This window comes from Ovis aries, chromosome Y (assembly GCF_016772045.2).
Source record: "Ovis aries strain OAR_USU_Benz2616 breed Rambouillet chromosome Y, ARS-UI_Ramb_v3.0, whole genome shotgun sequence".
NCBI lineage: Eukaryota > Metazoa > Chordata > Mammalia > Artiodactyla > Bovidae > Ovis > Ovis aries.
The window spans coordinates 10298006-10314002 of NC_082741.1; the positions used below are offsets into that span (position 1 = coordinate 10298006).

At 43.2% G+C, this 15997-nt stretch overlaps 1 pseudogene; it reads right to left on the reverse strand.

Moving 5' to 3' along the window:
• LOC132658893 (MYND-type zinc finger-containing chromatin reader ZMYND8-like) overlaps positions 1-15997 on the reverse strand; it is an 87836-nt pseudogene that overhangs the window by 24622 nt on the left and 47217 nt on the right.

The following is a 15997-nucleotide window of genomic DNA, read 5'->3' on the forward strand; positions in this document are numbered from 1 at the left end:
ATGTGGATGTTCATGGAGAGGGTCTGGTGAACAAGGACCAGAGATTGAAACAGTGGAACACAAAATTTTGTTGGAAGCTGGTGCCCCAGGTATCTTCTCTGTCGCATATCATCAGACATTTTAAGAGTACAGGACAAAGAAAAGGCCTTCACATTCAACTCACTATGAACCTAGAAGGCCATATGTATATGAGTGTGTATATGAGTGCACAGTCAGCTTTGGTGAGAGTCCACTTCCCAGAGCTAGGGTTCCAGGTAACATGTATAAGGTATATGGAGGGGGGCTGTGGCCTAGGGAGAAAGTGAGGGGTGGGAAGGCAGTGAGGATATTAGTTTCTGGTAAAAGTGACCAGGGGAAAAGATAAATTGCAAGGAGTCAGATAAAGGAAAACTAATCCCGTCATAGATGTTTGAGGTCATGTGAACTCTTGTTTTTTCCAGGAACTCAGTTTAGGTACAAAGTGTGCAGGGGTAGAAGTGAGGGGAGTGAGGATGTTAGTGCCAACCTACCCAGCCATGTGCTCTGTGTCCCATGCTGCTGCTGCCATGGCTCGGGTAAATATTCCTTTTTCAAGGAAAGCTTAAGCTATTTGCCCAAGGGCCTCTATCAGGCCAAGGTGTAGAAATAACATTTTTCTCACGAGCCCTCTGGTGACAGTTTCCCTTCCTTGCTGAATGGCTCAGCACAGAATGTTTTCAACCACAACGGACCTGTCTTTCATCTAGGGCTTTGTCGCTACTCTGTTCAAGGGCCAATGGGAACACCTGAAGCATATGGAGCTCACTGAAGGACTGCTCAGCACTTAGGGTGGTCCTTCTGAAGTAGCTGACTGCTTTCCAGAATTGTGTCCACGTCTGGATTGGGCAAAGGACAGACTGGCACAAGTAGGGTAGGGAGAGTTCAACATCTGTACCCCAAGTGTTGCCCTCTCATCCCAGATAGAATGGCTCCAACATGGGCATGCCTGAGGGTGATGTCCCACATGAAGTTCTGTGCCACATGAAGTTCTCACTCTACAGCTTTTCTCCCTGAAGCAGCATCTCTTCTAAGGGCAAAGGGTAAATGTTGAACGTCAAAGTTCACGGGTTTATGGATGTCCACTTCAAGATGCCCTGAATGAGATTCCTGCTCAGGGCCAGCTTTTCCATTTGAATATCTACACCCCAGCTTTGCTCCTGCAGAGATGCATCTGCAGCTCTAGAAGGCAAGGCATGGCCTTCTCTGGGTGATTTCTGAACAAGCGGCCCAGGAGACACTGGAAACATGTCTTCTTACTTTCTTAATCTGTAAACTTCAAAGAATCCTTGGGGCTCTGGCAGGCTGGTACCTGTCTTTCTTAGTGCTAGTTCAAAACAAAACAAAGCAGAAACAGTGGTGTAGTAACTCTACAGCAGGTGTGAGATAGCATATTGGGGCATGGATTTCGGGACCTTAGACTGGGTCATTCTAGGGACTGCATGGCATTTATCCACATTCAGAAGTTTTAAGCATTGCAAAGAAGACAGAGACAAGAAAAGTTTAGGACAGTGTCCCCCAGCGCCTAATATTTCCTACCAGTGCTTCAGGACCAGGGGTGACTTTAGCTCTAACCTGTCCTGCAGTGAAGTGCAGAGATAATCATGGATCGGTTAGTAAATCCGAACTGTGGATGGTTGACTGGATAGTCATTCTCTGGAAACTTGCCATGACTTGTGTCCCAGACTCTTTAAGGCTTTCACTTGGGCCCTAAAGTCTAGGTGCTATCAGATTTGACTGCACACTCGGATGTGTTGTGTAAGGTTTTCTTCCACTGCATGTATCAATGCATGTGAGACTTGGCGGATTAGTGATGAATGCATGAGCATCCTGGCTCAATCAGCCTGAGCTGCGTTTGCTTCCTGTGCCCTGGATGTGTTCATGTTTTTCTATGTTTAGAATGAAGACTGGGTGTGTCCATTGTGTTTGCCCATAATTGTGAGTTGATATTTCTTCCTGTGAGTCTGCCTGTGCCTCCTGTCTTCTTTCATGTTGCACCCATGCTTGTGCCATTATGCACAGCTCTGCTGCTATATCTGTCTTGCACGTTCCTATTCAACATATATGCATTGTATTGCTCGTATTTACTCCTTTTTTTTAAGTTTGTGTATCTTTGTTAGACTGCATGTGAATTTGACCTATTCTTCATTCCTGGATCAAATGCTTCCAACATCTTGAATTGTGACTTGTTTAAAGACTTCCATGATATTTGTACACATCAAGAAAATTCTTTATCACAGGAACAGTTAACAGTGATCCACATGTGGAAACAAGAATATCCATACACTTACAGTAATGCCTGATGGGCAAGAATATCACTCGTTGAAGTGAGAATATTAATTAGGATCACAGAGGGCAAAGATGTTGCTGGAATGCATCTGTCAGGAAATATTTTATCTGTCAGGAAAGATTTGGGGTTGACTTGTTAAGTGTTCTAAAAACACTACTGCAGGACTGAAATACATTGACTTTACCCCTACCCATGTGTTCTTGCCTTGATCGTTAAACTGACATTACCCACACAGAATTTCTTCATGATTGTCAGTAAATCATCACCCACATGAGAGGAATTGGGGCTTGCCTTTCTGTAAAGAGAAAGTTGTTAAGGAATACTTGTCCCAGGGAAAAGGCGTGCATGATCAATTTCAAGTTCAAAGTCCCTTGCCATTTCTGTTGTGTTCCTGGAAGGAAAGCACAGGGAATGGAACCACACCAACCTGATTGGCACTGTGAACCAGTCTAAGGTGACAGAGAACACGGGCACAGGTCACTCAGCTGTCCACAGTGAGGACTTCCAACCCTGCCACATCCTTGCATGTCCGTCCCCCTCATGAGCAGATCCCATTCACCTTCCAGAATATATCATAGAAGTAGAAGAGGACACTGACTTGCTCAACTAGCGAGTGAAAAATTAACCGGGGCCAAAAAGAGAGTGGTACTTACCAAAGTCCGTTATACTGAATAAATAAACCAATAGTTCTGCATGTCTGCAGGTTTCTTTTCAGAATTCTTTGTGTCTGTGTGTGTGTGTGTGTGTGTGTGTGCACACAGGCACATGCACACATGTGCGCTTGCAAAAATGAGTGTGTGAACTCTCTGAACTGGTTTGGCTGAGGGATGGAAGAATGGACACTGAAAACATGAAAGAGCTTGTGTAAGGTACAGAGATCTTGGGGCAGCAGAAACATTGATGCCCTGGAGAAAAGCCCAGGGATGTCACTCACAGAGCAAGCCATACATGTAAACAGGCGTGTAACTGTAAACATGTATCAGAAAGGAGAGGCAGAAAGGAGAGGCAGGCCAAAGGCACCTAGGGGCAGTCACAGAGGATGCGAAGAAGCAGAGGCAGAGAGGGCCAGATTCCCAGACACAGAAGGGCTACACACGCCCCAAGACACCCGGCTACAAAGGGTTTTCTGTTCTCAAGTGAAGGAGCATTCTTTTCATGACAAGACCAGCGATATGAACACAGCTTGCTGTTTTCTGTAAGGTTTGGGGGACTGATGGTCTGTAGCATAAGCAGCTGCTACATTCAGAGTTTGCCAGTTTGAAATATCACTCCTTAAAAGGGTGTCTTCGGTTGATCCTCTCACCCCTCCCAGTCCTACAGGCCTGGGCTGATGGGGTAGGCTGGGGTGTGTTCTCACCTGGAAGCTGGATGAGAACAGAACAACTTTGAAAGGGCCTCTGCACAATAAGTGGGCAGACTTCAATTCCTCTGGCACTGGTGAGCCATGGCTCTTAGTGGGACACTCTTCTTAGCATCTCTGTATTTAGAGATGTTTCATCTGAAAATCTCTCTCTACACAGAGAATTTGTGTCACATTTTGACATGTGCCCAAATGTGTTCTTTTGAAGCATGGAACTCTATTTCACGTAAGAATACACGCATTAAGTTTTCTTGAATGAAATATGGAATTCTCTATATTTCACCTGTGAAAATCTCACCACAAAGCTTCCAAAACTAAAATGAAATTCTTTATATTTATATAAAAATGTATGCACATGTTACTTTCCTACATGAAGGTTGGAATTCTATGTACTTCACATATGAAAAACTGGGTGCTGACTCTTCCACATGAAATCTGGAATTTTGTTTATTTTGCTTATGAACACCAGGCCACTGATTTTAGTACAAAACATATGGCATTTTGGTGATTTTATGTATGTAATTTGAGGCAGTGATTTTCCTCTGTTGAGTACGGATTTCCTTATATTTCACATAAGAAAATCTTGGCAGAGACTTAATCCATGAGATAATGAACTTTTATATTTCATTTAGGAAAATCTGGGTCTTGATTTTCCTACATGAAATCTGCAGTTGTCTGCATTTAATGAATGAAAATCTGGGCACTGATTTTCCTACCTGAAATTTGGATTTCTGTACTTTGGCATTTGAACATCTAGGCACAGAGCTTTTTCCTATGAAATATGACATTCTTCTATTTCACATTGCATTGGGGATAAACAAGGTAACATGAAATATGGAATTTTTCAGATTTCTCATTTGAAAATCTGTGTGCTGACTTTCCTTCATGAAGTACAGAAAACTGTATATTTAACAATGGAAAGAATTGGCATTGATTTTCCTACAATAAATATAGGATTTTCTATTTCATACATAAAGTGATTTTCACACTTAAGGTATGAATTCACTATAAATTAAAATATGAAGTCAATGCTAGTTCAAGGTGATGAACAGGCAAGTAAAAATCCTTGAGGATGCGACCACACCTAATAGTTGAACCCTTCCTGTTCTGAAACTCAGAGTGTTGATAAAAATTCTTCTTTTATTCAAAATGGGGGAACGGAAATACTAAATAAGAGGCATACCCCTAAGACTTGGAACTTATCTCTTTAGCCACACTGACTCTGCAGAGGAGTTGCTCTAAAAAGCCACATGTAAGAACAATCAGTTTGTGGACACCCAAGAGCTGTGGTCAGCAGGCCTGGTGTGAATTCAGAAGTGAGCTCAAAGCCAGGTCAAGAGGGTATTCTAGATCCTGGCTGCTACCATTCAAATGCCAATTAGACATTCACGGATTATGTGACCTTGGAAAAGCTGTTTGACCTGGCCAGATCTCAGTGTGCTCATCTATAACATGGGTGTGAGGACGTCCGTGAAACTCCAGTGGTTGAGACCTTGCCTTCCAATGTGGGGGATACGGCTTTGATTTCCTAGTCAGGGAGATAAGAGTCCACAGGCCTTGTAGTCAAAAAACAAAAACGTTTCCAAAGAAGGGAAATAAAGCAATATTACAACAAATTCAATAAAGACTTTAAAAATTGTGCACATTAAACAAGAATGTTACTGGTAAGAAGCCCAATGAGATATTAGACTTTCATTCAAAAGACATTAGATTTTCATTCAAAAACCTGCTTTCATTCTACAACTATGTAGTAATTACTGTTCTAGGCCCCAGTAGGAGGCAGAAGGGATTTCCCAGAGACTTGCGATTCTGGTGGTGATTTTCACTCCTTGGGTTCTACAGACTTGAATCTGCAACTCACTGCAGAGCACTCTCATCCGACAGCAAGGAGATCTGCAAGCTTCACTTGCCCAGATTAAACAGCGAGCATAAAAGCACTTGGCAAATAAGAGAGAAGTAGAGAGGAGGGCTGGGGTGGCGGATGGGACACTTTGGGAATCTGGGAGTAGCAGATGCAAACTATGATGTATAAAACAAACAAGATCCTTCTGTATAGCACAGGGAACTACAATCAATATCCTGTGATAAACCATAGTGGAAAGGAATATGAAAAACTATGTGTGTATATAACTGAATCACTTTCTTATATAGTCGAAGTTAATACAACACGGTACATCACCTATACTTCAATAAAATAAATTTTAAAAGACAGAAGACAGAACCTAAATGGAGAGTGTGCCCACAAGTGAACATAGAGCAGGTAAGCCTGCCCACCACATCCCTAACAAGGACCATGCCAAGAGAACAGGCAAGTTGGGGATGGATTCCGCCACTCCCCGGTCCCCTTTAATTCCTGGAAAGATCCAAGGTTGGCCCTCCCCTATGCAACCACTGGCACTCACATTGCTAGTGTACTTGGCAGTGTCTGCAGCGACATCAGCTGAAGCAGTAGTGATGGGTGTGCTGACCGAAGAAGCAAGGATGCTCATGGATACTGAGCTGGTCACCAGGGGTGATGAATAGGTGCTGGTCACCAGGGTGATTGTGGAGGTGGATGGGTTCTGTGTGATCTCTTTCTGCTGGACACCTGAAAAAGCAAAGTTTCTTGGTCACCCACCGCCTGGGAAAGGCTGTCCCAGCTGGAAGTTATGGTGGGAGCAGGGCCCAATCCACACTCTTCAAGTTTCTCTGTTTTCAAGGGACAAAGGTTGTCACATTGGCCAAATTTGAGCAAGGCTCCACGGAGCCATTACTCAGTAAGTCCTCCACCTGGGTCTTTAAGTTTCCAGCAGCTCAAGGCTGCCTCTTAGGATGACCTCCCTACCCCTTTAAAGTCCCCACCTAAGAAAACTCAAGGCTGCCAATAGAATCGACTATTTGCTCCAGTCAACACTTAAGGATAGGGCCCATTGTCCAGTCTCTATGGGAGGGCAGAAGCCTACCTTTAAGAGGTACCAGAGTTAGCAAACCCAGATATTTCACATGGACCAACACCCCCTTCCCACTTTGTGTAAAAGTGTCACTTTGTGACTCTATAGAGTTCCCATGATTCCCCCTGCCTATTCCCAAATTCTCCCTTTAAAACCCCAGTCCCCTGTGTATACATTTGGGGTTGATGTCAGTTCATGCTGGACATTTTGCCCTACTGTGATAGTAAATAGCAGATTAAAATCTATCCTAACTACCTCAACTCGTTTTGGACAGTTTTGTTTATGTTTAACAGCACAACCTGGGAACCATACTATCAGTGAGCTCCTTCTTGACAGCTCCCGAGTTCCCCTGGAAGGCTCATTATACTTAAGTGTTATGAATTCAGGAGCCTGGAACTGCCCATCCCAATCTGAAAGATTCCAGACCCCATTCAGTCATAGCAAAACGGCGGACAGCAGGATCAATCCGGCTGTATTCCCGTACTCTGTGTTCAATCTTTGGGTCTTCCTCCACCCCAAGCTTTGAAGAGTTTCACTGGGGGCCAGTTCCATATCTGGCTACTCTTTCATTTCACAACGTGCTGAAACTCTTACCAGTTCTCCTCCTGATGGTGCACTCAGTATGTGAGAGTTTCAATCCAAGAGCCCAATAATGAAGAATCTCAGTGCAGGGTTCCCCATGAAACAAGACCAGTATCAGTCCTCACGAGAGCCAGACAAACTAGTCCCCATCAGATAAGCACTTTGTTCCGCTTTCGTACACCCACAAAGAGACTCCAGCTGGGAGCTATCATTCGTCACTTTGGCAATGGTTCTTGACACTGGCTCTTCTTGCACTGGGTGGTGGGTGCTAATCCCTTGGTATTAAGGTATCCTTTATCATCCACTTCACACACTCTACTCTTCAAAAATAATGCCCAGGGGTTCGTCAACATGCACAAAGATACTTATACAAAGATATTTATTGTAGCAATGCTTACAACAGATAAAAACTGGAAGCAACCAAAATGTCTATCTGTAGGCAAATATTTTATTAAGTAAACTGTGGAATATTACACACCAGTCCAAAAGAAAAAGAGAGTTATATGCACTCAAATGGATTGACCTCCAAAACATGCTGATGGGTGGGGGGAATAAAAGGCAAGGATAGTACAATTTTTACGTTTTCAAAGAGAAAAACAGTAATAACTTTATGAAGTCATTTATGTATATATATATATGCATACATGTATATATATGTGTGTGTGTATATATATATACATGCACAGGTAGATAAATATATATGCATACATGAATTAGAAAAAGATCTCATGGTTAAAAATACCTCTGAGAAAGGGTGCGGAAAGAAACAGTCAATAAAGACAACAGATTTTTATGTGTCTAGGCATCCATTTCACCCCGTTTTAAGAAGATGTGTATATACTGTTTATAAAATGAAAATGAAAAAGAAAAAAATGCAAGTTGCAAAATAATTTTTAAACATAATGCCTAATGGAATGCGTCAGGCCTCTAGGATACAGTGGACATGTAAACAGGGGAACTAAGCAAATTAAACAAGGACAATTTTTCTCCTGTCCATGTGGCAAAAAAGGGGAGGGTACCATGGAGAACAGAGCAGGGAGGCTTGGCACCTTTCACAGCCTGTCTCTTCTGATATCTTGTCCCCTGGGAAGACTGAGGCTGCTGCTGCTGCCACTGTATTCTGCACATGCCACTTTTAGGAGGGCTTTGGAAACCTACTTGATGGGTTCCACATAACCTGCTGCTTGGCCAGGGCCGTCTCCTTCGGTAAAAGTGGCCTCAGCCTTTTCACCGGGCTTCCCATGGTGCTGGTGGCAGCACCAGCGGCTGCCATGACTGTGCAGGTGGTGATGGTGGTGGCCGTGACCCCAGCCGCGGGATTTTGGGAGGATGAACGGGTGAGGACCAGCATTTCAGGGGGCGACTGGCTGCCCGCTGTTGTGGATGGTGGAGCGTTACTACGACTGAAGCCAATACATGAAAACACAAAACAGAAAGTAGACGGGACTCAGACGGACCTGCAGGGTCGCCGTGCCACTGAGTTCTATGTAACCATCCCAGGCTGCCATGCCAAAGACTTCCACATGAATGAGAACATTCTCACTTTATATCCTTAGGCCACTTCTGCAGCATGTTCTAGCTTAAAACATCAGCTTCCTTGGGTCAGGTGCTTGTTCACATTTGAGATACTTGCCAAAACCTCTGAGGTTCTGAGGCCAACTGACCCAGCCCCTGGCCTGGAGTTGCCCACCTGCTAGCTGATGACCCAGTGGATGAACAGAATCATTGAAAGTACCTTGTTTTACAAAGTTAGAGTTCAGTAAGCACTGAGAAGGACTAACCAAAGTCCATCTGGACATTAACAGGAATGCTTTCCTTGGCCAGGAAACCTACAGAGCATGTACCCCAAGGAAATTGACAGCCTCCCAATGCCCAAAGCACTGAATAACACTTCATCACCGAGAAAGAAGGGCATTGTTTTCATCTCTTCTAATTCCTTCCAGAATAGTCTCAGCATGGTCCTGGAACCTTGACCCCTAACACTCAAGGCAACTCACACCAGGAACAGAACAATCCCCAGAAAAATGATATTTATGGAGAATTTAGAAGAGTTGCTTTTGTTTTGACTGCAGTTATCCATATTGCATCTTTTATTCCGAGCAAAAATACTGTATTAACCTACTGTCTAGTAGTCAAGTTTATGTCCAATATTGAAATCATTCTTTTTTTCTTTTTCAAAAGAGCTGCTGCTTCAGATAAAAAATATATGACGGCAGTAATTGCATGATCAGGTCTTGGGAATGCCAAAAATAATAAATACAAGTGACTAGAGTTTGAACAACACTGCCCTTCAGAGTGTATATACTGTGAGGAAATGGGCTATGAGTGTGGAGAGCAGGATTTCAACAGGCAACAGGGCAAATTTGGAGGAGAAGAGTTTTAGCCAAGACATGCCCAGGAATAGGCAGAATTTCGGTGAATGAGGACAGACAGTGAGCAGGGCTGGCCAGAATGCAAGTTAGAGCCAGAATCATTGAGCAGTGGAGAAGGGGTGACCACAAGAATATTCATCTGTGAGGGGAAGAAGGCCAGCTCTGACTGCAGGGGCTCCAGTAACTGGAGAGATGACCATGCATCCCCAGAGAGGATCCTCTTGTGTTCACACATTTTTAAAAAGGACTGAAAGTGAAGTCACTAAGTCATGTCCAACTCTTTTCCAACCTCATGGACTATAGCCTGCCAGGCTCCTCTGTCCATGGGATTTCCTAGGCAAGCATGCTGGAGTGGGTTGCTATTTCCTTCCCCAGGGGATCTTCCTGACCCAGGAAAGAAACCTGGGCCTCCAGGACTGCACGCACATCCTTTACTATCTGAGTCACCAAGGAAGCCCTTAACACCTCTTTTAGGGCCCAGCATGTTTCTGCTGCATGACTCCATGCCTGTCATCTTTAGATTTCTATGACCCAGAAAAGACAGGAGTTCTTGATTACTCTAGGGGAAAGTTTCAGTTAACTGTGGGACCGTGACAACCAAGGAGTGTGAAAGGAAAAGTGTGCTGACAGGTTGATTTTTCTGCCTGGGGCTGGGGTTGTCTTGGTCGTTACACAACTGACTCGCCCTCTTGCTCCTCTGGGGAAGAATTCAGCCAACGTCCTGGGCAGGAACACAGATCTGGGGGCTGGGAGCAGATCTCTACCTAGAGTGAGGAGCCCCCATCCTTGCCTAGGACGAGCTTTTGGATATCAGTCACAGCCACTGCCCCTTCCCCTTGCAGGGGCAGAAGTGGCTTTGAGCTTGGCCCTTCTGAAAGGCAGAGCTCCCACAGGCAAGGCTTCTAACCTGCAAATGCAACTTTAGTGCCTCTCATTTCGGTCATGTGATTAAATAATATTCTGTCTTTGTTATTATGCTAGCCCGATAGCTCCATAGGCAAAGGGCAACCATGAAAAGATCCTTTTCCTCCCTCATCTTGCAAAAGCAAATAGCTGGCTTTCTGGCATGTTTACCACTCTGATAGAGTCCCACTGGAACTCTTTCCAATTAAAACAAATAAACAAACAACAACAGAAACAGAAGTATGCAATCTGAAAACATTCCAGGCTTGACACACCCTTGGGCAGTTTTAATTTAAACACTAAAACATTTTAATTTCTGAAGGATACTTGCAAACTTCTTGTCCTAGAGTTTTATTGGGTTTCCCTGTAAACCAAGTTATTCAGCATCTTTTCTCCACTAAATTTTCCTACTATACTATTCCTTCTTAATCTCTTTTATATTTCTAATTAAATAAATAAGCTTTCCTCACCTACACCGTTCACCCTTCCAATTTCCCTGGATCCACCGGGGCTGGACCCCTGCTAGTGGCGCTTGGAACAGGCTATTCGAAGGCAGGTTCTTCGGAGCAAATGCTCCCCCTGGAGCACTCTCTGTTGCTCCCCGTGGAGTGATTAAGTCACTCCCCCCAGAGTACTTTCGGTTACTCCCCCAGTGTTGAGTTTTCGGGATGACTAGGACCCCACTCAGGGGGCTGAATACCCCCCTGTAGTATAGACAGGGTGAGTAGGAGTGGGAAGTGTTGGGTTTAAGAGAAACCTGGTTTTGTAGAGGTTGAACGAAACCTGCTTTCTTTGGGTTGAAAAGAAAACCCACCTAGCCAAAGGTAAAACCCTTGACGAGGCATATTTTTCTATAAGGCTTAATTTTATGACATGGGTAACAGTGAATCAAAAGAAAGACAGCTTTTTATAGGAGTAATCTTGCAGTTGCTAACTAAATGAGGAATTAAAGTTAAGAAATCCAATATTCTTTTTTTTTTTTTTCATTTGTACAAGAACAATGTCCTTGGTTTCCAGAAGAGGGCACTGTTAACTTAGATACTTGGGAGAGCATAGGGAAACAATTAAAAACTTACCATGCTGAACATGGCTCAGAAAAGGTGCCTACTGAGGCCTTTTCCTTATGGAAAATAATTAGGGACGCTCTAGACCCTGCCCCTGAATCTGAAAAAGCACATCTTAAAGAGGAAAGTGCAGACAAAAAGGTATCTATCAAAGAGGAGGGTGAGGAAAAGAAGGCTATACCTAGCCATCGGCAGTTGAACAAAATGCTAGCTGCAATGACTGCTCAGGAAAAGGCAGAAGATAGAGATGAGAAAAAAAGATCAGGTTTTTGATGATGAAGACTTCGAAGAAAAAGTAACTCAATACCATTGTAATGAGGATTGGCCTTTGTTAAATAAAGATGCTCCAAGGAGTTTAAGGGAAACATCCCCTATCAGACTAACCTCTCCTAGAAATTCAAGAGAAACTTCCCAATTAGGCCTGCTCTCAGGAGTTCAAGAGAAATGTCTCCTATTAAGTCATATGCCCCTAGGAGCTTAAGGGAGATATCTTCAGTTAATACATACATAAGATCTAAACATCAGACAGTTTGAAGATCTTTGAAATACAAAGACAAAGTTATGGCATATTTTGGCCCTCTTCTGCCCCCCCTCCCTCTAGGGGCAAAGGGGCCCCCACTAGAAGCTCCCAGGAGAAGTGTCCTTTGTAGCCCTAACGATGATTTTGATCCTCACCTGGAAGCTTGCTTTCCTGTAACATTTGATAGCAAGCAAGGGGAAAGGGCAGGAGCCATCCAATGGGAACCCATTCAAATGAAAATGGTCAAAGAATCAAAACATGCTTGTGCTTCGTATGGGCCTATGGCCCCATACACTTTACAATTATTAGAAATTTTAGCAGCCAGCTGGATGACACCCTATGATTGGAAGGCAGTTGCTAAAGCTTGCTTATCTGGAGCACAATTCATACTTTGGAGAACTGAATATGAGGTCCTAGCCCAAAAAAAGGCTGATAGCAACCTAATATAGGGTCCAAATATATGGTCCTAATGTATGGTCCAAAACATATTGTAAAAAAAATATTGATAGGGAATAATGAATATGCCTTACTTACAGAACAAACGAAACTAGATAAAATGACCCTGAAACAAGTAGCCGCCTGTGCTACTGCAACTTGGTGATCATTGCCTGAAGGAAATGAATCAACCTCCTCCTCCTTCTCTAATATCAAACAAAAACCTGAAGAGCCATATGAGGATTTTCTCTCATGGCTCACAGAGGCGGTAAACAGAGTAATTTCTAATTCTGAGGCAGCTAATATAGTGACAAAACAACTGGCATTTGAAAACGCTAACTCTACCTGCCAGGCTATTTTACATCCTGTAAAGAAAACTGGAACTCTAAAAGATTATATCAGGCAATGTGAAGACATAGGACCCTCAATGATGCAGGGCGTTGCCATAGCCGCAGCAATGAAAGGAAATTCTTATCAGCAGACAGTACAATCCTTCTTTACAAATAAAAATGACCAAGTGCAGAGCAATTTCAGTAACCAACGTAGAAATACCTTCCCCAAAGCCTGTTTTTCCTGTGGCCCAGAGGGACATGTCTTCCATAACTGTCCTCAAAAAAAAAAAAATCAGCTCTTATCAGGCAAAGACCGCCCCACCAGCTGTTTCCACTTTGCAAAATTTTCCCGTCCCCAAATCTCCTTGTCCTCATTGTCAAATAGGATATCATTGGGCAAAAGAATGAAGGTCACAATTCCATAGAAAAGGAGCCTTTTGGGGCCTTAACCAGCAGTCGGGAAACAGATTGAGGGGCCAGCCTCAGGCCCCAATGACAATTGGGGCAGCCTCACTGAATCCATTCATTCCCTTCGTCCCGTCACAGAACTCATCAGAGCAACCCCAGGCAGCGCAGGACTAGACCTCAGTTCCATCACCTCAACAATATTAACACCAGATAGCCCCACTATAAAAGTCCCTACAGGAGTTAAAGGCCCATTACCGGCAGGTTTAATGGGAATTATATTAGGCAGAAGTTCCTTAGCTATGCAAGGTCTCACAATTATTCCTGCCGTAATTGACTCAGATTATACAGGAGAAAATCAAATAATGATTTCACCCCCAACTAAAACTTTCCAAATCCATCAGGGACAAAGAATAACACAGCTTTTACTTTTGCCTTGCCGCGCTGCCATATGGCACACTACTACTCAGAGCGAAAGGCAGAAGAAAGGATTAACAGAAATTACTCAGAAACGTCCTATGAAAACTATCCTGACTAATGGCAAGTCTATTGTGAGGTTATTTGACACAGGAGCGGATGTTTCTTGCAGCTCAGGAAAAGACTGGCCCAGCTCCTGGCCCACACATACTACTGAAAATGACTTGGTGGGGATAGGAAGAGCCCCCAGAGTAGCTAAAAGTGCAAACATTTTAGACTGGCAATTTCAGGATACCTGTGGACCTTTGCAACCTTATGTCATTCCTTCACTCCCCTTTATCCTGTGGGGGAGGGACATGCTGCCTCAAATGGGAGTGTTACTTTTCAGCCCTGATGATAAAGTGTCTTCTCAAATGGTGCAAATGGGCTATGATCCATCGAAAGCATTAGGTAAACAACAGACAGGAATAATTGAGCCAATTTGCCCAACTCCTCGACAGTTACGTACTGGATTGGGCTATCCAAATTTATCATGGAGTCCATTGTTTTTGCTGCTGACCCCATTACATGGAAATCTCAAGATCCAGTGTGGGTAGAACAATGGCCTCTGCCTAAAGAAAAATCACTGGCAGCTAAAGTGTTAATCTTTGAACAACTAGAATTGGGACATATTGAACCCTCCAATAGCCCCCGGAACACTCCTATTTTTGTTATTAAGAAAAAATCTGGCAAATGGTGGCTTTTACAGGATTTAAGAGCAATTAGCGCCATCATGGAAGACATGGGAGCATTACAACCTGGGCTCCCTTCCCCAGTAGCCATTCCAGAGGGATATAATATAATTGTGCTTGATTTACAAGATTGTTTTTTCAATATTGCCCTAAGCCCTGAGGATAAAAAGTGATTTGCCTTTAGTCTGCCGTCAGAAAATCTTAAACAGCCTTACTTCCGGTTTCAGTAGAAGGTTTTGCCTCAGGGAATGAAAAATAGCCCCACCCTATGCCAGAAATTTGTTAATGCTGCTCTAGAAGATACTAGGATTAAATATGAACAGGTATATATGATTGAATATAGGGATGATATTTTAATAGCTTATCCTGATAGAGCTCATTTGCCATCTGTCCTCCAAGATTTGACCGAGGCATTGACAGATAAAGGTCTAAAAATTGCCCCAGAAAAAATTCAAATCAATCTGCCTGTAACTTACTTAGGAAGAGTCATAAATTCAGAAATAGTGACTTAGGCCCCGCTACAACTGAGAAAAGACCATCTTATTACTTTAAATGATTATCAAAAACTCTTAGGTGAAAGAAATTGGATTAGGCCATATTCAAAATTAGCCACTGCCAAATTGAAACATCTTTTTAACACTTTACGCGGTGATCCCGATCCAACCTCTAAAAGACAATTAACTGCTGAGGCTCGAGAGGCCCTAGGCAAAGTAGAAGCAGCCTTATCGAATAGTTATATAAAAAGGATTGATTTGACGGTGACTTGGCAGTTCCTCTGTCTAGCTACTCCAACGGCACCTATGGGAGTTCTGTGGCAAAGCGGCCCTCTAGAATGGGTCCATCTTCCCGCCCAAGCTAAAAAAAGTTGTAGCTTCTTATCCCTGTCTAATTGCCACATTAATACTAAAGGAAGGAAGCAGAGCATTGAATTGTTTGGTAAAGAGCCATCAGAGATTGTAATTCCATATAATAAGGAGCAGCTTGATGCTCTTCCAATGTTTGATCAAGACTGGCAGATTGCTATAGGGAATTATTGTGGTCAAATTTTGCATCATTTACCCTCGCATGTTTTTCTAAACTTTATGTCCAAACATCCAGTTATTTTTCCTGTTAGGTGTAAACAGTTCCCTATTCCAGATGCTCAAATAGCCTTCACTGATGGGTCAGCAAATAGCAAAGCCTCCATAGTTACAAGAAATCATCAGAAAGCTTGGGAAACACAAGAAACTTCAGCTCAAAGAGCTGAAATCACAGCTCTTATAGAGGCCTTTTTATGTTTGCAGAGGAGGAACTTAACCTTTACTCTGACTCTCAGTATGTGGTCAGGCTGTTTCCACACATTGAGACTGCAGTTCCAGCCAAAAACAAAACTGCTATCTTTCTTTTGTTAACTAGATTACAGCAGCAAATTTGGGAAAGAAATCGACCATTTTTTATCGGCCACATTCAGGCTCATCCCGGTCAGCCTGGCCCTTTAAACGCTTTCAATGAATTGGCAGATTCACTAACCAGGATTTCAGTGTCTTCTGTTTTCCAAGAAGCCCGAGCTTCTCACTCACTTCATCATCAGAATGTCAATGCCTTAGGATACCAGTTTCAAATTCCTCGAGAATCTGCCCAAGAGATTGTTTGTTCTTGTTC